Source organism: Pleurodeles waltl, chromosome 9, assembly GCF_031143425.1.
Source record: "Pleurodeles waltl isolate 20211129_DDA chromosome 9, aPleWal1.hap1.20221129, whole genome shotgun sequence".
NCBI classification, from domain to species: domain Eukaryota; kingdom Metazoa; phylum Chordata; class Amphibia; order Caudata; family Salamandridae; genus Pleurodeles; species Pleurodeles waltl.
In genome coordinates this window covers 1061084409-1061108563 of record NC_090448.1, presented here as the reverse complement: position 1 = coordinate 1061108563, position 24155 = coordinate 1061084409, and positions in this window count along the sequence as shown.

The window sequence follows — 24155 nt, the reverse complement described above, 5'->3', positions numbered from 1 at the left end:
TTTACGTACTACAAAGGGCAGTTTGTGAATCCGGCCCATTTTATATAAATATATCATATGTGAATATCCTGATAAACTAGCATGGATAAGGCCATCCTGGACCTCGGCTGGACACTGTTGGCTTAAATGCACGTTTAAAAATAATTTCCTACCTTGTTCTAAATTGTTAATGCAGCATTGCTGCCTGAGCTTTGACTATTATGAATAAAAATGTCAAAAAAGAAATGAGATTTGTGCTGCTCTGAATCCCTCATGCAGCCTTGGTGTTTTATCTTCAAATATTACGAGAGTGCTGTGTTGAACCTGAGCCTTCTTCGATAATGGTCGGATTGTCAAAGTTCCAAGATTCAGGCCGCGCAATGGAGGATTGCCTAATTGTCTTATTCATTGGCTACCTCCTATCGTCAGTGACAAAACAGCATGGCTAAAAGAGTGACTTGGCATGAACTCTACAGAGATTGTGTAACGTTAGAGCACATTTACGCATGAAGAGAAAAACATTTAGAAATCAGTCTTTCAAGAATGGCTGCCGGACTTCGTAACACATTTGTTTTCTGGATGACTGAATGTGACCTTAAAAAGTCTCTACCTTTAGTGTTGCAGATTTAAAAGGCCGCTGCTGCTTCTCATTTACGTTTTTGTTATTAATCATGTTATATCTTTACATGCAGCCTAATGAATGTAGACAAGTCTATAGTCCTCCTAACAGATTTCTATTATTCCTCATTATGGTCTTTGTTCCAACTCTCTGCCTCCCATCTGCTGTTAAATATTTCGGCACCACTTACTCTTTGTCGTGTGACAGTCTCTGTAGGGACAACGGTTTGTAGTCAATTAGGGAGGAGCCAGACCAAAGGATAGATGTCTTCGGTAAAGGAACTTTAATTGAGATTAATATATGTTCATGACTTTGAAACCACGTTGGCATGATTTCTTGTGCAGCCAGGCTCGATATCATCATAAATCAAGCAATTGTATTGCAATTGTATTTCCTTAGAATTCCTAGGAGCTAATTATGGATACAATTGTGCATCTAAAAAGTACAGGTCGAAAATAACTATTTCTTTAATTACACATCAAAAAGAAAAGGCCTAATTTGCAAACCGTTTCTAAGAAATGTCTTGCTCATTAGCTAGGGACTCAGACCCAGTGCTACAGTATGGGCCCTCTATTTCCTTTCGTTAGAAGCCGAAGTTTCTTGATGAAATGCACAGTATCTGTAGATTTATTGAAGATCCCATAATTCTAATGGGGTCAGTAACTCCTGCTATCGACCCTATTGCAATTGTAGGAGCACTCGGAATGAGACCTAGATGTGAATCCCCCTCAATATCCAGCCCAGACGAGCAAAATGTTCACCCATAACAATATTTTCAAAACAACTTATTATGCATACTCAATGAGCAGCACCCATGCTGAAGCCTTTAGTGTTTGATAATGCATGATCAGTGTTTTAAACTTTGTGATATCAGACAAAAGCACTAGCAGTGACGTCATAGTACAATGTTCCCACTGGTCAGCCTGTTGGTTGTAATATGACGAGAGGTATACTACCGTCCTCCCCATTGTGGGACCACCAAAGACATAATGAGGCCCTAAATCAGGCCCCAAGTCTGAAAGTAAAAACCTTGGGCAAAGGCGCCAAAAGTGTCCGACCAGTGAGAGAACTATGCTTATCCTGAACTTTGAGTTTTCCCACTGCGGGTTTTTCCCACCACAGCTAACAGCTTCATTGGGACCGCATCCAACCAATGGCTGAGCTCAGGTTTAAATGAATGAAACCTTTTATTGGACCTAACAAGATAGGGCCTTTACTATTTGTCCCTCAGTCTCCCCACCCGCACTAACAAATCATTTTATCACATTTATGTTGGAGTGGATATTAAAGGTAACCCCTCTAAAGTCTAACACTTTCCCAAGTGTTGCTTACATTGGAGAAGGAACAGTAAATCTAAACCCTCCAAAGTCCAGCACTTTACCTGATTTTGCTTATGTTAGAATTGGAATAGTAAATCTAACCCATCCAAAGGTTAACACTTTTCCTACTGTTGTTTAGATTGGAGTCAGAATAGTAAATCTAGCCGCCTCAAAGTTCATCACTTTCTATACTGTTGCTTAGATTAGAAAGGGAATAGTAAATCTACCCCCAAGAAAGTTTAACCCTTTCTGTATTGTTGTTTAGATTGGAGTGGGAATAATAGTTTAGTTTAGTTTTATAGATGTATAGAGCGCGTAGTTACCCAAGGGCATCCCAGCACTGACAATACATAACTACTCGAGAGAATAGAAAAAGTAAATTAGCTGCAGAAAAGAATGGTTTTTAACTTCTTCCTGAAAAGCCGCTCTGAGGGCTCATGACGGAGCTCAAAGGGTAGAGCATTTCAGAGGAGGGCAGCCTTACTGGAAAAGGAATTGCCTCCCCAGGCTCTCTTGGACCAGGGTATATGAACATTCCGGAGGGAAGATGATCTCAGGCTTCTGGAAGGGGTATAGCTAAAAATCAGTTTTCTGAAAAAGGTCAGACCCCAACCATGTGAGGCCCTATGAACAATACAAAGTGCTTTAAAATGGATACGCTGCTTGATAGGGAGCCAGTGAAGTGTCAAAAAAGCCGGCTTCGCAGATGAGTGTTTGGGTAGCTTGATGAGAAGCCTAGCTGCTGCATTTTGCACTCTCTGCAACTTCTTTATCACATAGAGCTGGGAGCTAAGAAACAAGGAGTTCCCATAATCAAGGCGAGAGAGAATCAAGGTTTGGATAAGAATTCTTCTGCCCGTGAACGGTAAAAGATTAAGGATCTTCCTAAGACCTCTTAGGAGGCCAAAGCAGATGGAAGAGACTTTATTAGCTTGGAAATCCATAGTAAATTGAGGATCCAGCCAAAAACCAAGACTTTTAACATGTGTCTTGGGAGGAGGGAGATTGTTAAACGCTTCTGAAAATGACGAGAGGGGAGAAGCAAGGGGACCATTACCTAGGACCATGACTTCAGATTTTCCATCGTTGAATTTAAGTTTAGATTGAATCATCCAATCTCCAATGTCCTTCATGCAACAAGGTAGATTGGCAGAGGATGAATCCCCAAGGCTAGAGAGAGACACCACTAGCTGAGTGTCGTCAGCATAGGTAACCAAAGAGAGATTGTAAGGAGCAATCTCCCGGCTGTTGCTTACACTGGAGGGGGAATAGTAAAGCTAACCTCTCCAAAGTCTGACACCTTCCCTGCTCTTCTTTAAATTGGAGTTAGAATAGTAAATCTAACCAATCTGTCCAACACTTTTGTTACTTTTTTATTGTTGTATGTTTTCTTTAGTGTTTATATTATTTATGAAGAAGAATTATAATTTATTTTACTTGTATTTGGTTTAAATTAATGCTATTTTTTAATTAGTTGTGATGTACGTTTTTCTTAAGATATGTGTTAATGTTAATGTATCAATAATATCAATGTAATTTTAAAAAACATTTTTAATATAGTTTTTATTATTTCTAAGAATATATAGTTATGTATATTTCATTTACATTACTAATTAAAGTTACTTTTGTTAATGGTATTGTTTTGTATTTTAAGATTTTGAATGCATTCCATATAATATTATACATATGAATTTTCTGATATTCTTACCTTAGTTTTTTACAAGATTGTGTGCCACTATGTTTTTCCATATTGTAGGAGATAAATAAAAAATATGCAATCTCATTATTTGTGTAGTCGATATTTTTGACACCGTATTAGGTTGTTATTTTACTGTTGTTGTCAATATTCTGTTGTGCAACCCCAAAGCAGGTCCTCGTCATTCATCATGACTAGTTTCTATCTTCTATCATTGCATTACACTAACCCTGTAGTGTATAGTTTATCATATCCGTGCACAATGACATAGTAATATTATTGTTTTATATATACCTCATGTCCGAAAAGGGTAATAATTTCAAAGATCTGAGGCTACACCTGGAGTCTTTTTTGCAATCTGCCTATATGTGAGGGCAGTTGGCCTTGTGTCTGGCTCTCTATATTTGCTCAGCACCTCCTAGGGCCTCAAATGGTCAGATCCGTACCATTTCTTGATTTCTAAATGAATAGAACTTGAGAGTCAGATGATCTTTATACCATGCTTTGGCACACAGACAATCGGTCATACTGCAATAGGGCTGTGGATTCAACAGTCCTAAGTTGTGCTCACTGAACTGGACCTCTTTATGGAAAAACATTTCTAAATACTGATAGGTAGTTATCCATTTTGTAGTCAATTGGAGCTAACTAACTTGATTAAAATTCTAAATTATTCTGGAGCAAGGACTACTAAATGTGTTCAACACCAAAACTTAAGCCACTAGTCATACCTACACCATAAGCAGCCACTATTCTTGCGAGGAGTAGAATCTCTAAATTGTTAGTTAATTTGGCTATTTTGGCCTCTGCTTTTTCAGCAATGATCTCTGGACAAACCAACTAAAGCAGGGTATTAAATCTATTCTTGAGGACCTGGAACAGTCAGGGCCATACCTAAGGCCGAGTCACGCAGTGCAGTGCAGCAAGTCACCTTGCTGTGCTGCACTGCATGACAGAGAAAGAGCAGGAATGTGCTGTATTTAAGGCATATGGCACATTCTTGACTTTTCCCCCTGTGCATAGTGCACAATGGACTGTCAAGCACCAAACACAGGCACGCTTGCACCATGGTGCAAAGGTGCCTGCTTTGCATGCAGGATTGTTTTTATGCAGGAAGAGACACCTTCCCGCTAAAAACAATCCTGGGAGGTATTTTCCTCTATCTGTGTGTGTTGCAGAATGCAGAACACATAGACAGAGGATGCAACAAGGAGAAATATGAGGCCCTTAAGAATTCAGGGATGATCTAGGAAAGGCCATCAGCTGGGTCCAGTTCAGGTCCATTTGGGATAGGGCAAATGGGAATCCAGGACAAAGTGGTTTTTCAGCTTTTTGTGCTCCTAATGCCTTACTGGAGGTCAGCCTATCGGTTCTTGGAGTCTACATCTTTGTTGAGCTACAAGAGGGAGCTTCTCTCAGATAACAGCTTGTCGGGTCCAGTTCCCTTCTAATCTTCTGCAGGAAAGTGTTCTGAGGGGAGTTGCTTGAGGTGCAACATTTATGGATTGCACAGGACTGTGGGTGGGGGTGACTCCTGGCTCTTCTGTGAGCAATGGTCTAAACGTTACCAGAAGTAACCATGCACACTTATCCAGCAGTTCCTGTTTGCCCTACTATGAACAATCCCATAATAACCCTTACTATTAAAATCAAAACATTGGGCTACTCTTCCTCCCTTGTGCATAGCCTTTGTGTCCTCCTAAAGGTATGGCCAGGGAAATGAGCAGTCCACACCCCGTGTCCACTCCAAGTTGGCTTTGGGGGTAGCTTACCTTCCACTGGGCTTAGAGGCAGACTGGCTAAGTTGGGCCTAAGGAACAAAGATTTGCCTTCCTTTATGTCTCACTTTATATCTCCGGTGAAAGGGCAGGCCTTAACTTGGTCCTTTTCATGTTCTGTGGCCGATCCCAATTGTACTTCCTAGAAGGGGAAGACCAACAGCACCCTACACCTAAGCTATTGACTCTGTTGTGGAAGCACTTTTCACACCTCATGGTCAGGAAAGCAAAGGCAGAAAAGATGTCCCAGGGTAATGCTAATTAGTGTAAATGGGTCCAGAACAGGAAAAGTGTACTTTCTAAAAGTTACTTTTCCAACATAATTAATAAAAAAACGACATCACCAAGAAACCGGGGGCCATATGTATCAAAATCCCATTTTGCATTCCCTAAATAGCGAATTTTAAGAAATCGCCATTTATGGAATACAAAATGGTATGTAACAAACTAGAGATTCCTTAATAGTGATTCCTACAGAATTGCAATCACTGTTAAGGAATTGTGTTGGAAATGGCCTCTCTGAAGGGTCACAACAAAACGTCTCTTCTTCCTCGTCTTCTTTTTCGGACCTCATTTTTGCTGGCTTTAGGACTTTGGACACTTTAACACTGCTAACCAGTGCTAAAGAGCATGTGCTCTCTCCCTAAAAACATGGTAACATAGGTTCATTCCCATTTGGCATAGTTTATTTACTTGTAAGTCCCTAGTAAAGTGCCCACACCTGTAAATTACATGCTACTAGTGGGCCTGCAACACTGATTGTGCCACCCACATAGGTAGCCCCTTAACCATGTCTCAGGCCTGCTATTGCAGGGCCTGTGTGTGCAGTGTCACTGCCACTTCGCCTTGGCATTTAAAAGTAATTGCCAAGTCTTTAACTCCCCCTTTTCTACATATAATGCACCCATAGGGTAGGCCCTAGGTAACCCATAGGGCAGGGTGCTATGTAGGTAAAAGGCAGGACATGTACCTTTGTGTTTTATATGTCCTGGTAGTGTAAAACTTCTAAATTTGTTTTCCACTGCTGTGAGGCCTGCTCCTTTCATAGGATATTATTAGGACTACCCTCATATACTGTTTGAGTGGTAGAGTCTGATCAGAAAGGTGTAAAAAGGTCACATTTAGTATGGCCAGAATGGTCATAGAAAATCCTGCTTATTGGTGAGGTTGGACTTTATATTACTATTTCAGAAATGCCACTTTTAGAAAGTGAGCATTTCTATGCACTTAAAATCCATCTGTGCCTTACAGCCTGTCTCCAATCAATGTCTAGGCTGGGCTGGTACACAGCTGCCTTGTGCATTTCACACAGGCAAACAACAAACACAGGACACTCAGTCACACTTCACTCATCTGCATACTGAATGAGTCTCCCTGGGCTGGAAAGGTGGATGGCCTGACACGTACCTTTCAAAGGCTAGTGGTCTGCCCTCACACAATGGACTGCCAAACCCCCTACTGGGACCATGGCAGACAGACCTGTACTGAAAGGGGAATTTGTGCACTTCACAACCACTCTTTGAAGTCTCCCCCATTTCAAAGTTTTTTTTGGGGGGTATATAGACTGGGTCTCTGACCCCACCAACTCAGACACTTCTGGACATACACCTGCGACCTATGAAGAGGAACTGCCTGGCTGCTCAAAGAACTCATCTGGACTGCTTTGCTGAGAAGGACTGCTGCCCTCTTGTTTCCCTGCTGCTCTGCTGACTTTGCTAAGAAGGACTCTGCGTTCCCCTAAAGTGCTCTCCAAGGGCTTGGATTGAGCTTGCCTCCTGTTTTGAACTCTCATGGCCAACAAAGACTTCGCAAGGTAGCTTTTTGATAGTTTCTGACTTTGGCGACGCTGGAATGACTTCAGCGACAACAGTGATGCTGCAGCCTGCTCCCGCTCAGTGGAGCTTGCTGCACGCAATGACCACGGCTGGCAACGCAAGTCCGACGTTGCCACGACTCCACTGCCGTCACTCAGGGTCCTCATGACACTGCGAAGTCGAAACATCACGTCCTGACAGACCGGAACCAGCAACACCGGCAGGTCACAAATAATCGACACATCACAGACGCCACCGCAGCATCTCTCCCGGCATCCAAACGGAACCAATGCCTCAAATCCACCTGCCTCACAGCACAGAACCGATGCCTCATTGCCTGGGACGCCGCAAGGGACCAACGCCGCACCGACTCCACCAACACCTCTTTCTTACTCCGTGCAACGTCCTGGTTCTTTCTTTTCCAAAGGTACTGTACCTGGGGGTCCATGTGACTCTGTGTCCAGCACCAGTGGTGTTGGATTGTTGTTAACGACTCTGTCAACGGTGCTGTGATACCCTCAGTTGGAGCTAATTTGTTTATGGGCGCTTTAGTTGGATTTAAGCTTTAAAAATTCATAACTGTGCTTCTGTACATTGGATTTTCATTGTTCTGACCTTATTTTAGTCAGATAAATATTATCTATGTTTCTAAGTCTGTCTAAGGCTGTGTGGTGTATTTTTGTGGTATTTTCACTGTGTTACTGTATGATTTATTGCACAAATACTTTGCACATTGCCTTTTAAGTTAAGCCTGACTGCTCAGTGCCAAGCTACTAGAGGGTGGGTTTTAGGACTCTGTGCACTTTAGCACTGCACTTTACCACTGCTAACCAGTGCTAAAGTCCATATACTCTCTCCCTTAAAACATGGTGACATTGGCTCATACCCAATTGGCATATTTAATTTACTTGTAAGTCCCTAGTAAAGTACACTGCATGTGCCCAGGGCCTGTAAATTAAATGCTACTACTGGGCCTGCAGCACTGATTGTGTGAACCACATAAGTAGCCCCTTAACCATGTCTCAGGCCTGCCATTGCAAGGCCTGTAAGTGCAGTTTTACGGACACTTCGACTTGGCATTTCAAAGTACTTGCCAAGCCTGAAACGCCCCTTTTTCTACATAAAGGTCACTCCTAAGGTAGGCCCTGGATAACCCACAGGGCAGGGTGCTATGTAGGTAAAAGGCAGGACATATACAGGTGTGTTTTACATGTCCTGGTAGTGGAAAACACCTAAATTCGTTTCCACTGCTGTGAGGCCTGCCACATTCATAGGCTAACATTAGGGCTACCCTAATTTACTGTTTGAGTGGTAGGTTCTGATCAGAAAGGGGCGGACAGGTCATATTTAGTATGGCCAGAATGGTAATACAAAATCCTGGTGACTGGTGAGGTTAGATTTTATGTTACTATTTTAGAAATGCCACTTTTAGAAAGTGAGCATTTTTCTGCACTTAAAATCCTTCTGTGCCTTACAGCCTGTCTCCAATCTACATATGGGCTGCGCTGGTTGACAGCTTCCTTGTGCATTTCACCCAGACAACCACAAACACAGGATGCTCAGTAACACCTGGACACATCTGCATACTAAATGGGTCTTCCTAGGCTGGAAGGGTGGAGGGCCTGACACTTACATTTCAAAGGACAGTGGCCTGCCCTCACACAATGTACTGCTAAACCCCCTACTGGCACACTGGCAGACAGGGTTGTACTGAAGGGGACCTTGTACTCTTCAATACCACTCTTTTGAGTCTCCCCCACTTCAGAGGCATTATTGGGTATATAAACAGGGTCCCTGACCCTTCCAACTCAGACACTTCCTGGGACAGATACTCTGAACCAGATCCTGCAACCTGCCAAGAGGAGCTGCCTGGCTGCTCAAAGGACTCACCTGGACTACTTTGCTGTGAAGGAATGCTGCCTTGGTGTTGCCCTTCTGCTTTGCTGGCCTCCGGCTCTGCTGAGAGGTGCTCTCCAAGGGCTTGGATTGAGCTTGCCTCCTGTTTCCTGAAGTCTCAGGGCAAAAAATGCTTCATCTCTGCAAAGGAACTCCTTGTGCAGTGAAAATGGATGCACAGCCTGCCGGAATCAACGCACAGCCTGCCTAGCGGTGAAAGAATCACTGCATTGCCGAACTGGAAATACGCAGTCCAGCTCCCCAAGTGGAGATCGATGCAGCACCAGCGTTGCGGCCAAAACTTTGATGGACAGTCCACCGGATTGATGCTGAGCTGGAATGATGCAGCCCGACTTCCTGCGGGAGGAATCGACGCAGCACCTGCCATGTGACAGAAACTCCAACGCTTTGCCCACCATATCCACGCAGCACCTGTGACTTCGTTCTGCATGCCCAGGATTTCCACGCATTGTCCCTGGGCGTCGAAAGACCACACATTGCAAAGAAGATTCAAGACTGTGTGCCAGAATTTGACGCAAAGTCCTTGCTGCGTTGAAAATAATCGATGCATCGTCTGTGTGCTCCCGGAAATCCGACGCACATCATTTGTTTTTCTCGCATAACCTCCTCTGCAGTCTCCCTGCGTGTAAGTTTGACGCATATTATGTACTTTGTTCTTGCAAGAGACCCTCATTGTCAGGGTAAGTCACACACAATCCAAACTATCCTGTGCCCACCCTCTGGTAGCTTGGCACTGAGAATCAGGCGTAACTTAGAAGGCAATGTGTAAAGTATTTGTTCAATAAATCATACAATACCACAACATAACACCTCAAAAATACACCACACAGTGTTTAGAAAAATATATAATATTTATCTGGATAAATGCAGGTCAAAAAACGATTAAAGATTAAATAAGCAAATGTAGGGATATCACAGAGTTAAAATATTAGTGTAAAAGCAATACAAAGTGTCATAAGTTCTCCTAGAAACAACAAGTGTCTCTTGCAGGGCAAAGTACTTGGTTTGCGTTGAAAAATCCTCGCAAGGGACCGCAGAGGAGGTGATGTGTGGAAAACGGTGAGTGTCCGTCAGTTTCACCCCTTCGCACACGGACTTGTGTTGTTATTTTCCATGCGGGAAAGACGTTGCGTCGATTCCTCTCAGGAAGTCGGGCGTCGTCGTTCTAAGTTGGCTTGAGTCGATCCAGTAGGGCCGTGCATCGAAGTTCCGGTCACGTCGCTGGCGCTGCATCGTTCTTCTGTTGCGAAGTCAGGCTGCATCGTTCCGGACTCGCCGTGCGGTGAATTTTTCACCGCAAGCAGGCTGTGCGTCGTTCTTGGCAGGTGGTGCGTCAAATTTTCACCGCACGGGGATTTCAGCTGCAGGAGAGAAGTCTTTTTGATCCTGAGACTTCAGGGAACAGGAGGCAAGCTCCATCCAAGCCCTTGGAGAGCACCTCTGCAGCAAAGCAAGAGAGCAGCAAGACAGCAGGGAAACAGCAAGGCAGCGGTCCTCTTCAGAAAGCAGACAGGTGAGTCCTTTGAGCAGCCAGGCAGTTCTTCTTGGCAGGATGTAGTTTCTGGTTCAGGTTTCTTCTCCAGCAAGTGTCTGATGAGGTAGGGCAGAGGCCCTGTTTTATACTAAGTTGTGCCTTTGAAGTGGGGGTGACTTCAAAGAGTCTCTAAGAAATGCACCAAGCCCCCTTTCAGTTCAATCCTGTCTGCCAGAGTCCCAGTAGGGGGTGTTGCAGTCCTTTGTGTGAGGGCAGGCCCTCCACCCTCCCAGCCCAGGAAGACCTATTCAAAATGCAGATGTATGCAAGTGAGGCTGAGTATCCTGTGTTTGGGGTGTGTCTGAGTGAATGTAGAAGGGGCTGTCAACTAAACTCAGCCAGACGTGGATTGTAAGGCACAGAAAGATTTAAGTGCAGAGAAATGGCCACTTTCTAAAAGTGACATTTCTAAAATAGTAATATTAAATCCAACTTCACCAGTCAGCAGGATTTTGTATTACCATTCTGGCCATACTAAATATGACCTTCCTACTCCTTTCATATCAGCAGCTACCACTCAAACAATGGATGAGGGCAGCCCCAATGTTACCTATGAAGGGAGCAGGCCTCACAGTAGTTTGAAAACAAATTTAGGCGTTTTACACTACAAGGACATGTAAACTACACAGGTACATGTCCTGCCTTTTACCTACACATCACCCTGCCCTAAGGGTTACCTAGGGCACACCTTAGGGGTGACTTATATGTAGAAAAAAGGGAGTTTTAGGCTTGGCAAGTACTTTTAAATGCCAAGTTGAATTGTTACCATATTCAAGGGAATAGAGCATATGCATTTTAGCACTGGTTAGCAGTGGTAAAGTGCGCAGAGTCTAAAAACCAGCAAAAACAGTATCTCAAAAGTGGAGGGAGGCAGGTAGAAAGTTAGGGGTGACCACCCTAAGGCTGTCAGGTCTAACATACATAGTTACCGTCATCTTGGAGTTGATGGTACTAGCATTTCCTTAATGCCCATTTCGCATTTAGGAAATGCTTGTTTCGTGTGCTTAGGGAATCACAAATAGGAAATCACTATTTGCGCTTTCCTATTTAGGGAATCGCAAATTGGAATTCCCTATTTGAAGTCGCAATATAAGGGAATTGTGATTCCCTAAAATGCACTTCCTACACCTTTGATACGTCTGGAAAGGCTATTTTGCATTCGCAAACGATCAAATTTACAGATCCGCTTCATTTGTGAAAGCAAAATGGGTTGATACATCTGGCCTTGGATTTTTAATAAATCTGAAAAATGCCTATTCTAACCATTTCATGTTAAAAGTTACAGATTAAAGTATATGAACCAGATTTAAGAGGGCCTAGCACCATTCAAATGCCACATTAGTGTCACTTCTTTACGCCAATGTGGTGTTAGAAGGCAAAAAACGCTGTGCCATATTGACAAAGTGGCACAATGCATGCATTCTGCCACTTTGTAACCCTTTGCGCCACATTATGCCTGCACCAGGTAAAATGAATGCAACGGGGGCATTCCGGCACAACAGGGGGTGAAAAATTGGTGCAAAAAAATGAAGAGACTTCTTTCTGTCATTTTTTTCAGGATTTTAACGCCTTCTCTGAACAGGTGTTAAAAGGAGGCTCCCATTGCATTGTTTTCAATTGGCCTCTAGGTGTTTCGCAGGATTAGTGTAAAAAATGTTGACGCTAATCCTGCAAAGCACTGGACTAGCGTCACAAATAATGAAGCTAGTACCTCTGACTAACACCATGATGCACTGTATTTTAAATACAGCGCACACATAGTGGCGTTAGGGGGGGGCGCTAAGGGGCGCAAGAAAAGTGGCGCTGCACTATGTATTTATATCTTTTGAATATTGTATACATTTTCAATCAACTTTCTCTTTAAACTTAAAAAAGAATGATAGTAGATGGGAAGACGCATTTCATACTGTCTCTGGAGGTGACATGAGATTGGTTGGGTGGCTGAGAGAGCCATGGCCATTCCCACAGTGCAGCAATGTCTATGAACCCTGGTCATCTATGAGTGATCCTAGTGAGCCTTCACAAAATGACATTGTCAACCTAGATCCTTGCTGTTTAACCTGGCCCTCTCGGTAAGGTCACCCACAATATTTTTGCCTTCACTCTTCCTTTTTTGTGAACCCACTGCAGTTTTTGGTTAAGTTATTTTTAGGATCAGCCTTGTGAACTTCTCTCACTGAAGTCCGACCAAAATGCCCCTCTTTGAAGACATAGTACTTGGTCATTTTTACCCAGAAAGCAAGATGGCAGAGGTTGGAACTATGTGGAAGTCTAGTCTGAACCATACCTACCTGATGCTCTATTTCTTAAACTTCTTAGACTCTCCAGGAGGTAATTCTTGTATTCATGATTTCTTCACCTTCTGTATGCCTGATTCCAAAAGTCCAGGCTTATTGTTTCTGACTTCTCATTTTATGCTATAGAGACAGCAATGCCAATTCACTGGATGAAATATACCATAAATGTGGTTTGAACACATGCCCTCAACCACAGCCAAAGAATGGTGATCTCATGGGGTTTCGAAAGGTTTTGAGGGTGGGCATTTGCCAGACTGCATTCTTGGGGCCTCATTTACAAGGCTCGTGGTGCAGGGTGGTACCAGGAAAGGGCAGAAATGCACCGCATCTACAAGATACAGAGCATTTCTGCCCTCTCCCCTTGCGCTGGCACACAAATTGCTACGATGTGCCAAATCCTCATTTACAAGAATCTGACACATCGGACCCGATGCGTCAGATTTCTTGCGCTGCCCTATGACCCCATGATGCCATGGATGGCCTATATTTACAATGCAGAGCTCCATGAAGTACATTTTCACAGATGCATCAGGAATGCTGACGTGTCTGTGGCACTAAACTCACGCATGCCGGACTAGCGTCAAAAAGATTACGCTTCACCAGCAATGAGAGGAAGGCTCCCAAAGAGAAAAGCCCTGCATCAGCTTAATGCATGCTCTGAGCAGGTTTTGAAATTCTGACACAGACATTGATTGAGAAGTTGGTTGCGGAATTTTATTTGTTGAATATTCAGCTCCACTTATTTAAGATGATCCAGTGCTTAGTCATAAAAAACAGGAACATAAAAAAAAGGCCCTTCTGCACCCGCAGTGCGGGGAGGGGAGCCCGAGCTCCAGGGGGCCCACTTAGCACAGCACCTGGCCTGAATGAGTCCAGAGGAGGGCCCCCTCCATGTTCTGTGCAGGGTGCTCTTCCAGTTTTGTTACACCACTGATAAAAACCTGACGCTTTTAACTAGTCTATGCGTATTTCTGCATTATTCATCAGTTTCAAAAGCCGATTAATGTTTTCCTCAAACAGAGAGCTTTTTCAAGGCTTTCATGAAGTAGTGTACAATTATAAGAATGTATTCAATTATTTTTTTCAATGAAAGACGATGAGGCATTACCTATTATAGTTGAAGGTATCAGAAAAAATACAATTCTACACAGAAATGTTTTGCGGCAGTACCTTGAGAGGTGTAGCTTCAAACAAAGCCCTTAATTTATGCTACCGGAGGATCTCTTGTTCAGTATTTATCCCGAGGCTTTATTATCAACCCGATCAATCCCAGGGATCAGTTTTATATTGCCTTCAGAGAAATTGTCTGTTTACGTTCTGGACACCTTACTTTAATAGATAATAATCACTGTACTACAAAATAACTGTAAACACTTGTTTCCCTGGAAATGTGCACTAGAAGCACATGACCTACTTCCAGTTCTTACCTAGGTAGGACAATCAAGAGGTATAAACAAAGGTGCACTGTTCCAAGTGTGCTCTAATGACCTAGGAGACCTGAAATCTCAGGAGCAAGAGCCCTCAAGCATCACAATGGATGACTAGCATCATCATCAGGAAATGGTCCTCGCCAGGCTGGCGCTGCAACGCCTGACGGGCTCCCCGGAAGAGGGGGGCTCTAAGCCGTACTGTTCTGATAGTGACTGGTGGGTTCAAACTATCCAGACAGAAGAAGCCTGTATTCAGGCACCAGTACATGTAGGGGAGAAGAGAAAAATATATACTAAAATTGGTTATTCACCTCGTAATAGACATCATAATTTTAATAAGTGCAAAAGGATGAAGACCAAGATTAAAAACAGACAGGAAAGTAACTACTTGAGTTATAATGCTCAATTACTCTCAAAGAGAAACAAACCACAGAGGACTATAATAATTATAGTACCTCTAAACCCTGGTTTAGAGGTACTATAATTATTATAGTCCTCTGTGGTACTTGGAACAGTGTACCTTTGTTTATACTACTATAGCAGGGAGATTGTACACTGGAGCACATAACCTCCCGGTCCCTCCCCCCTCTTTGTGTATTTGGACAATCAAGAGGCTCAGATTCAGGGGTATCATGATCTCTATCAGAAGTGTCTATGTTTAAGCAGTAGCGGCTCACTGGGTGCGGAAGGGGCGGGCAGTGCGGGAGGAGAGAAGGGAGGAATAAACATTAATTTCATTTATTTTTAAAACTTACCTTCCCTTGCCGCCGCACCACTCCTCTCCTCCGTCGCTGCAGGCAGGCAGAGGCTCACATCCTGCCCTGCAGCCAATCCTGATGCTGCTCAGCCAGGGCACTCCAGGCAGACTGAGAGCCTGTGCAGGCTCTCTCCAGCCCAACAACTGTGTTGCTGGGCTGGAGAGACCCTACTGTGCACATGTGTTTTGCCAGCCCGAGACGGCCGGCCAAACATACATGCGCAGTTAGGGGGGAGCATTCCCCTTCGCTGCTCGTCACCCCCGGCCCTGCCCATTTACCAGAGAACAATAATAAACTCAGTTTATTGTCATTTTCTGATAAAGGTTTAGCAGCTCCAGCTGCTGGTGGGGGGGGGGGGGCGATGCTCCTCCACCCTAAAGGAGGAGTCACCCCTGTGTTTAAGGTGTCCCCTGTGGCATTATGTTATTTATTTAGTAGCGACTTGGTATACTGTAAGAACCATGCCTTGTCACTTGCATTATGAATAGCTCAATAAGCATTCGATTTTCCTTTCTATTACTGCCATAAAGTTTAGGTCAGCATAGTCAAATCCTCCACTGCACCTCTGACTTTTTATGCAATCAGATAGAATACTTTCAGGATGCTTTCAGTCAATAGTATTCACAGATTATTACACAAGAGTCGTTTTAGTGGCATTTTGCTGCCGTAGGATAATGCATAGTTTTTCCTTCTTGCACTGACCATAATGCTCACAAACACTAGGAAACTGCACATGGTATACACTAACAAGTTTGTTGGAATAAGGTCGTGTATTTACCACACATGGTGAATAACATTACCCTAGGTCGAGGCATTTACCATGTTTGAGAAATGTATCCTGTTCCATGTTTTGAGCAAGAAAATTTGACACATCATGCCAGATCATTTTAATACACTGAAAATTGCACCTTTTGCCTCTTTATCTGGGCCTTTTCTCCCTAGTAAAGATTAGCAGGTTTGACCTGCCGGAATTTATGAGGGGAAAACTGTGAAAGTCTGCTAATCATTCTTTTTGTGTGCACAGGCATAAAAAATGTAGCCATTAACATGTAATGAGGACCGGAGTTTCCAGAGTCCAGTGAGTTCTTTTAAGAAATTTCTGCTGTAAAACAGGTATCTCAAAAGAAGATTATGTATTTTTTGTAGGTTTAAGAAAAATGGGAAACCACACATACCAGGCATAGCCAGATAACTGGGATCTAGGTGACAATGCAGTCCCAAAATTAAAATTACACATACCTATATTTATTTAATTATGTTTTTAGTGAGAGCATGCTACTTGCTAAAAATTGCAACAAGTGTGGTGGACAGCAACATAAATACTTATAACAATTAAACCAAGTTCAGTGGGAGAAAACATCTACAAAAATATATCATAAAATCATAATGAAAAAACACTAAGGATGCTAAACACAAGAGGAGGTTGTGAGAAAACCCCTCATTTTGATTGGTCACTCCCATTTTGTTGCTGATTGGTATTGCTGATGTTTGAACTCTTAAGGTCTGCACACTGGGGCACTTCTGTCCAATCTCTAGGGCATGTACTGGGAACCCTAAAACGAGGCAGAATAGACTAATCTCAAATTAACAAATGTAACTTTGTAGTAAGACCATGTTATATGCACGGGAAATGACATGGAAAGATAAATGTCATCTGTGGACTGCAGTACTTATTGTGCCATCCACTAGAATGTCAAAGAAAGCACTGCTTCATGCCTGCTTGTGCAGTCTTACTCCTGTAGCTATGAAACCTGAAGGAGAACCTGTCAAGATAACCGTTTCTGACAGGAAAGAAAAACAGGTTTAGATATTAAATAAGCCTCCCCTAAGTAGGCCTTGTAGCCCACAAGTTAGGATGCCTAGTAATCGAAAGTGGTACATGAATTTAATGTTGGCATGTTCTGAGAGTGACTGGCCATCAGGGGCTATTTTCACTGCAAAGGGATATTGCTGTTCCAATAAAGAAAACTAAAGTTTGAATAAAATACTATTTCTGCTAACTCAGGTTTGGGATGAGCTACAGTAATAACTCAACAACTATTTGTAATAATTATTAAAAATTAAATTCACTTGTAAAGTTCGATTTTTGATAGATATTTGGAAATGTGAGTTTTTAAAAGATATACTTAGGCCCTCATTACAACATTTGCGGGCGGCAACCGCCGCCCACCAAGTTGTATCCGCCGTGCGCCTGCCAAGGCGGCAGCACTCCCCCGGTGGCCATTTGGAGATCCCCACTGGGCCGGCGGGCGGAAACCTATTTTCTGCCCGCCGGCAGAGCGGGGATGTCAGCCGCAACGCGGGAGCCGGCTCCAAATGGAGCCGGCGGTGTTGCGGCAGTGCGACGGGTGCAGTTGCACCTGTCACGCTTTTCACTGTCTGCTATGCAGACAGTGAAAAGCTCCATGGTGCCATGGCAGGGGGGCCCCGCGACTCTCCTTTCCACCAGCCTTTTCATGGCAGTTCATACCGCCATGAAAAGGCTGGCGGGAGGGGGACTCGTAATCACCTGGGCAGCGCTGCCCTGGGGGATTACAACCACCCGAACCAAAGTGGCGGGAAACAGCCGGTCCTGGCGGTGCGACCGCTTAACTCCATGGGAAGCACCGCCAGCCTGTTGGCGGTGCTTCTGACAGAAAGACCGCCAGGGTTGTAATGAGGGGATTAGTCTGTCCAAACCTCAAGTGGGCTAATTAGCATTAGTCTGTCAGCAGCTGCCCCTTATCTTTGCTTCCCCTTAATGAGGCATGAAAACTGCTTACCAAGCAGAAAAAATGGCTCAGACTTTTTAGCAAGAAGACCTGGGTGTGAGTTATATGACTCTTCTTACCTCAGGAAGGACAGCTGCAGACAACTCAGGAACGTAATTTGAAAGATACCAGAGTGAGGCCAGTCCAGTCATAGTTAAGTGTAAGGGAAGCCCTGGGAAAGAGCCTTTGTTCTGTCGGCCAACTGTAGTCAGTGTGGAACCAACCTAGTGGTATCATGTCAAGTTTTTCACCAGAATAGAGCACTGTGGGATAGTTTGCAGTAAGGCAAACAGGATATGCTGCAAATATGGACTACTCATGGGAACTTTTTCTCATTGGCTATGAAGTATCCAACAGTCAGCCCCGTTCACTAGCTAGTGAATCCTGCAAAAGTGGCACCTCACTCACAGCTCATAAGAATACACTTAGAGGAACCATTGCAGGAAGTCTAAAAAGTTGTGAAAATGTCTGGACTTCCAAAACCTCTGGGGTGTCATCAAGACCTCACGGCAAAGGTATCCAACCTTGAGAGGATTTTGTTATAAACATCTTCCAGACTAGCCAAGCTGATGATATTTAGCTCAAAAAAAGACTCAGAAGTTAGAAATCTTGACTGGCCAAAGACGTGAAAAGTATCTGAAAAGTGAAAAGCATTTGAAATTTTTCCCTCAGAACTTTTGCATCCACAGCCAATAGCTACAGCGTTACCTGGTCCAACAGCTATCTTACTTCTAGATAACTTCACCAGGTACACCCTGCAACCTTGACTCGTTGGAGGATTTCATGTTCCATTTAGGAAACCAAATCAGAAGGTGACATATTTGACTGAATGACCTGTTTAGGGTATACAACTGAACTCCATTGAGTTTAGTCTGAAATCATACCTAGGTCTCTATCAACCACAAACAGTGACTTGTGAGTGACACTTTGCCTTTTCTTTGAGCTTTTTGGTGTAAATCTTTAACAATTCATATCTCTTAAAATAATTAAAATGTTCCTATTTTTATTAACAGGCTGTGTGGTTTTAATTGTGTTGTGTTAATTGTTAGGTACTGCTAAACAATTTACACACTTTTCTTCAAGTTAAACCTGTTTACCTTTTTGCTTTGTGCCATACCTACAAGGGTTTGTGCCCCAGCCCAAGTTTATTTATTGAACTTGTGTGTTGGACATAACAAGTTTTTGGACTTTTACTTAAGACCAACTGACAGAGGTCTGACCCAAAATGCAATAGAAAACAGATACTATGGGGGTCATTACGACCTCGGCGGTCTTTCAAAAAGACTGCCGAGGCCGCAGGAGACAGAATACCGCCATTGCCGGCGGTATTCCTGTCTCTCTATTTTGACATTTCCGCTGGGCCAGCGGACGGTAACAGTGTTACCGTCTGCTGGCCCAGCGGAAATGTCACATCAACATTGCAGCCGGCTCGTAATAGAGCTGGCGGCAATGCTGATGTGCAGCGGGTGCAGAAGCACCCGTCGCGCGTTTCACTGCCCGAAATTCGGGCAGTGAAATGCGCGATGGGGCTATGCCTGGGGGCCCCTGCACTGCCCATGCCAAGTGCATGGGCAATGCAGGGGCCCCCAGGGGCACCGCCAGTCCCCTTACTGCCAGCCTTTCAATGGCGGTGTTTACCGCCACGGACAGGCTGGTGGGCGGGGACTCATAATCCCCAGGGTAGCGGTGCTTGCACCGCTGCCCTGGGGATTATGCCCGCCAGGCCGAAACCTGGCGGGAAAGTGGAGGGGCCGGCGGTATGACCGTGGCTTTTCCGCCACAGTCATAATTGCTGGCGGAACACCACCAGCCTGTTGGCGGTGTTACCGCCAACATACCGCCGACCGCCAGGGTCGTAATGACCCCCTATGTATTCAGACTAAACACAGAGATAAACTTAATTGAGATTAAAGGTCATAGGTAATTGAAAAGTAAAACGTACTATTTTGAAGTTGTTTCTAAATCATAAAAAAGAACGGGCGGCTGAAATCTTAGAGAGAAGAAGTACCAAAGCAAATTGGGACGGCACTGTGAAAACCTAAAAGGAGGTAAGAAAGACTTTGCCAAAGAACCACAAGCTACCAACATTATCAGCCGAATAGTTTGGATGCATCAAAATTGAGATTTTGTAGGCTAACACACTAGTTTAAAGAGAACATGAAATTCAAGTGGCAGCAATATTAGGTGATTTAAAATAGAGGCATACATACTTCGTTACACCAAACAGGACTAGAGAAGATAGGGTTACACCCCAATCCTATTTTAAGAATTTCATTATGAAGCTTAGGGCCAGGCAACTGAGACAAGTAGGGAAGTATATCATCCCAGCCTAACGTTAGCCACACTCCAGGCGGTCCAATCGCCACATTACAACCCTGGTGGGCAGACTCGCCAGTGGACCTCCTTCACCACCAGGAGCGTGGTTCCCAACGGTAGATGGCGGTCTGAGTTGTGCTCAGCCACAGCGGTGCCGAACTCAGTACTGCTGTGCTGATTACAACTCAGCTTTCGGACAGCCTTTCTATGGCAGTCATCCTGCCATGAAAAAACTGGCAGATAGCCCCTGCCAGGGCCCCCTCTGACAAGCACCCGCGGAATGCGCACTGTCTGTTTTGCAGACAGTGTGCATTTTGAGGGTGCTGTAGTACTACGATATTGGCCTCAGCTCCCTTAAGAGAGCCGGGACCAATATCGTAGCACTGTTCCCGGCGTGCTGACTGGCAGAACATCGTAATACAATGTTCCCACTGGTCAGCCCGGCTGGAATATTGTAATGCAACTGGGGAAGAACGCATGACAGTGACTTCTTCCCCGCTGCATTGACGGTCCAATGGTGGGACTGCCAATGTCGTAAAGAGCCCTGAAATAAGGTTGGGGCCCAGACACACCCCTGCCGGAGATCCTTACATATTGGAAACCTCCTAGACAAGCTTCCAGAGCTATCAAGCTCAATCTGCACCCACTTATTATTTTGCAATGCCTTGATGATACAGAGTAGCTCACTTGAGATTCTCCATGCAAAGAGCTTTTCCCAAGGAATGTGTCAAAGGCTATGCAGAAATCTATAAAACTGCAATACAGCTTTCTATTTACTGCCATGAATTTCTTAATAATGGTCCAAAATGCAGTGCAATGATCCACTGTGGAATGGCCTTTGCAAAAGCCCTCCCCTGCTCAATAGGAATGACCTAGTTCTCTTGAACACATTCCTCAAATTGAGATAATAGGATTTTTGAAAAAGCTTTCTCACAAATATCTAGGAGGCTTATTAAGCTATAATTTAAGGGGAGATTACCATTCCCTTTTTTCAACTACTGAACCTTTGCATGAGGGTGGATAGATCCCCATTGTAACCATCCAACTAAACAAGTGAACATAAACCCCTGCCCACCAGTAGCTATTTACCTTGATCAACACTACAGGTATGTCGCCAGGCCCTGCTGCCCAATTGACCTTAAGGCGATCAATTGTCAACTTGATCTCTTTGGCCATGAACCAATTGCTGATCAACCCATAGCTGGACACAATTCTGAGTTAGTCTGCATACGTAATGAGCCATACAGATCCTCCAAGTATGACCATACATCCTCAGTGATCATACAGGTAAGCGCCCCCTGATGAGCATTACTGAGTTCATTCACCTTTTTCCAGAAAACTCTTTGGTCCCCATGCTGAATTATCAGTAACATTTCTGACCATTGCTTAAAGTAAAAGGCAGTTTTTTTTCCTCTCTGGGTAAATGCCTATACTGTAACCATAGGCACTTCAGATCTTCCCCAGAAAAAGTCTTAGACCATTGCTTGTACTGTCTTGTTGCATTCCTCGAACAGGATTTCAAGTTCTGAAAAGAAATGCCAAACTACCCCACATCTCTCTCCTGATCTTTACCTCGCACCTTATGATTACTAAAATGTGCTTGAATACATTATAGCACAATTTCTAAATACATTGTGTACCAAAACAAAAACTTTTATCTTGGATTGACTCCAACAGCACTTCAACACAATACAACACCTGGAAGATGGCCAAACGGATTTGGTAAGGGGGGTCCAAACAAGTCCTAAGTCCTGCGAGGAGCTCATACCCAAGGGCAAAATCCTTTCAGCCTCCAACAGTTCCTCAAAAACATAAAATGGCAAAGAGAGGCCAGTGGTCGCTTCCCTAAATATTCATTATTTTAAAATATCCAAACTGCCTTGGAAAGAGATAATCAATCGAGCAGCCATGGGAGCCAAAGTGAAAAGTTTGGGCAGCCGAGATATCCTTCTCAAAACAACCAACCGTTACTTTTAAGGAGACATAAAAATATTCCACGTTGAGTCTTGTACTGTTAGATTATTCTTTTGTGATCTCACTATTTGGGTTTCTTTTGTTTGTGATGTATTCTTACCTTTCACTTTGAGTTGTTAGCTTTAAGGATGCTCATGAATGGACTCTTTTGTGCAGTGGTTATTGTCTCCACAGGCCTGTTAAGAAGGCTGCCCTTCCTACAGCTCAAGTGTTCACTAGAAGAGTCTATGACAAAGATTTACACATGTTAATCACCACACTTGTTTATAGTTCATTTCATAAAACAGATATAGAGTAATGTCCCAAATATACCTTTGGTCTTTTGTATATATCCAAGTAGCCCTAATCTTTTACCAAATGGAAGTGTTGTGCTTCAAAATGAGGCCACTTATTCCATCACAAAATAACCTCTTCCTTTTTCACAATCATAGTATTGTGTTTCTTCACAACAATTAGTCAATAGTCTCCAAAACCTTCTTTGAATATACTGCCCTGTGTGACACATATCTACTTTGATGGTGCTTCAAATGTGATTATACAAATGAAATCCCAATATTTCAGATCAATTCTAATACAATGAGCAATTTTTCCTTCTCAAATGTCAGATAATTCTCAATTATCAGATTACTCTTGTTCACCGTGATGGTCAAACTACTGGTGGTGTGGGTCAGAATGGACACCCAGGTGCAGGGTTTTCAATGGAGCCTGGAATGCTCAGATCGCATAGCATTAAACGCTGACAGCATTTTATTCTTCATTATGGAGCGGACACCTCAGACGCACGCATACTCCAGGTCATGAAAATTTTTGGCAAAACGTCTGGTCTCATTCTGAGCACCTCCAAATCTGTATGTTTCCTCATCAATGGATACACAGGGCCTACTACGTGAGCAACTGAGATACAACTGAGAGCGAGAGGCTTTAAATATCTGGGGCTGCACTTATCACTTGATATGGAATGGTCCTGGTCACAGAATATTGAGTCAGTGGTCGCCTAGATGAAGGCTGAGGTGAGGGTGTGGTTGCTTCTTCCACTGCCCCTGACAGGCCAGTCGGCCATCTTCAAAATGGTCTCCCTGCCAGACTACTATACCAAATACAAAATTACCCATATACGATTCCTCTGAGCTGGTTTGGGCAAATGAACTCCCAGTCGGGGTTTCTCTGGAAAAGTGTCCCTCCCCCAAATTGAGTTAGCCACATGCTTTCAATCCAACTAATTGGGGGCATTGCAACTGCAGATATATTCTTCTTCTACTCAGCTTCAAATCTGATGATCATAAACAAGTGGTGGCACGATCACAACAAAGACCCAGCATACGCAGCCGAAAAATGGGCAATACCCACCTGCTGGACTACCTCCACAGGAAGGCATGGTTCACCTCTCTCCCCACTGCAACATGTATGGGTCTTATGGGATGGCGCACCACCCTGCCCCGCATGGAATGGTGGGGTAGGCTGACTGAGGGGACGCCACTTTGGCACAGCAATGTGCTGCATCAAGTAGCCCGGTTGGAGGGGTTCAGGAGGTTGGACATCATAGGCAATTCAACCCTGGGTGATGTCATGTGCGACGTGCTGAAATCCTTTCAAGGCCTACAGCAAGAGTTTCAGCTGCCTGTGGCCAGTTCCACCGCTCCCTACAACTCAGGCATGCCATTACCCCCTATGTTAGACACATAGGCCCTAACTACAAGCTGACAGACGGTGTTAACTTGGCGGTAGCACCTCCAACAGGCTGCCGATAACTACCACCAAATTATGACATTGGCGGTTTGGCTCATGCCAAACCGCCAATTTACCACACCGTCCGCCACAGCGATAACGACCATCAGGCTGGAGACAGATGTCTCCAGCCCGGCGGCCATCACTAGTCCGCCTACGGGATAATGACCCCGCATACCGCCATGGTTTTCATGGTGGCTGCACCACCATGAAAACCATAGCGATAGGCACTGTCAGTGCCAGGGAATT